The sequence below is a fragment of the Plasmodium reichenowi genome, chromosome 13 (assembly GCF_001601855.1).
Source record: "Plasmodium reichenowi strain SY57 chromosome 13, whole genome shotgun sequence".
Lineage (NCBI taxonomy): Eukaryota > Apicomplexa > Aconoidasida > Haemosporida > Plasmodiidae > Plasmodium > Plasmodium reichenowi.
The window spans coordinates 2586081-2588657 of NC_033658.1; positions in this window are offsets into that span (position 1 = coordinate 2586081).

The following is a 2577-nucleotide window of genomic DNA, read 5'->3' on the forward strand; positions in this document are numbered from 1 at the left end:
AAAAAAAAAAAAAAAAATAAAAAAAAAAAAAAAAAAAAAAAAACACTTTTAAAAAAAAAAAAAAAAAAAAAAAAAAAAAAATTAATATATAATAATAAATTAATACATAATAACATTGATAAATATAAATATAAATATAAATATATATATATATATATATATATATATATTTATGTTTTTATGAATGAGGAAATCATTAAAGGATTACAAGGGTATATTAATAAATACATTATGACATAGTATATATTAATATATATAATTTTAATATATGGATGTAAGATATGATGAAAAAATAATTTTTTGTAATAAATCCAAAATTTCCTATACATATATGTATATATATATATATATATATATATATATATATATATATATATTATCGAAGATATCTAAAAAAAAATCTTTCATATTTTGAAGTGAAAAGATAATAGGAAGAAAAATTACATAGAATAAAATGGAATATTTTGATTTCTTATAATAATAATATGAAGATCTAGATACAACACGATTACGAATTTTATAATTGAAATGGCAAATGTATATGATATATATATATATATAAAGTTCGAATTATTTATATTTTATTATTTAAAGAACATAAATAGTAATATTTCTTCTTTTTCGAAGGCGTATGTAATTTTAAAAGGGAAATTAATAAAATTATAGTATCTACAAAGGAATTGTATATATATATATATATATATGGGAAAAGGGTAATATATCCTGTAATGATTAATTTTTCTTAATTCAAAATGTAATATTCACAAACCTTTTTGTATTTGAATTTTTGTAATGCTTACTTTTTCGTTGATATGAAAATATTTCTTATAAAGCAATAAAATATAATATCTTATTATAAAACTACAAAAATGTATTATATTTCTTTCATTTATATATTTATTAATAATATTAATTTAATTAATAAACTGATGTGTATGTACACATGTAATAATAAGTGATACTAAAAATATATATTAAGAAATTAATCGAGGTGTACGTACATTAAAATATATTATATTGTTATAAGTAAATATATTATATATATATATATATATATATATATATATATATATATATATTATTTTATTTTTTTTGAACCTATCATATAAAAGATATCCTGATATTTAATATATAATGTTATATATATATATGATATATAAAAATATGAATGTTTTTAAGAAATATAATATGCAACCTGTTTATCTTATTATTATTGTTTTTTAAATAATGAAATTCTATAGACTTTATATATATATATATATATATATATATAAATATGATATTACAAAAAAGTACATATGTATATAATTATATTTTTTTATTATTATTCTTGTGTTATGAATATAAAAGAAAAAAGCATTGTAAATAAGATAAATATAAAGTCCTTATATGGTACATATATATATATATATATATAATTAAGTATGAATAAATTTTCCTTTTTTATAATTTTTTTTTTATAAATATTATACATGCATAATGATAAAAAGATATATTTTCATTTATTGTTTATTTTCCCTTTTAAATTAAAATGTTTTTATTTTAAATTAAAATTTACATTCCATATTTTTGCTTAGTTTAACTTCAAGCAGGACTTAATACTAAAAAAAAAATAAAATAAATCGTGCAATTTTTTAATAGGGATAATGTTATTTTTATTTTTTTTTAAGAAGTGGTTTATTAAATAAAAAAAAAATAATATAAATATAAAAAATATACATATATATATATATATATATATATATATTAAATGTATAATATTTATATGCATTTTATTTATGTACAGATCAATATATGTATACTTATCTTTATAATAATATAGGAATTTAAAAATAAAATAAAAAAAGTATTATCTGATTTTTCTTTTAGTGTGTACCGTGGAATGTGATATTTCTTTTTTATTCTATTATATAAAAATAAATATTTATATATACATAAATTTTTTTTTCTTCAAATATATATTTGCCCGATAGTGCCTTTAAAATATGACATATATAAAATAATGTACATTTTTAAGAATGCGTATGTATATACATATACAAATATAATTAATATATAAAAATATGAACTAATTTTTACATTTTTATGTATATTAATATATTTTGTAATTATTATATATATATATATATATTTATATATTTTTATATTTTTATTTATATTTCCATATAAATAATTAAAATAAAATTTGTAAACATAATATATAATATATATATATATATATATAATAAAATATATATGATATATATTTTTATGGAATAATAAAAATAAATGTTTATTCATCATATATATATTTACGCTTGTTTTGTTAAATTAATAAATATATGTATATATATATATATATATTAACGTCAAAGGAAATTATGTATTTATGAAAAAATATTAATATATGTAAGTACCTTTATATATTTTTATAATACCCTGAAAATATATGAATATAATATTGTTTTCTTTAGACATAACTCGTTCAATTTTTAAAATATAAATTATCAAAAAATAAAAAAGGTAAATATTTTGGTATCATAATATATATATATATATATATATTAAAAAATTAAATATAAGATATAAGTAATCCAA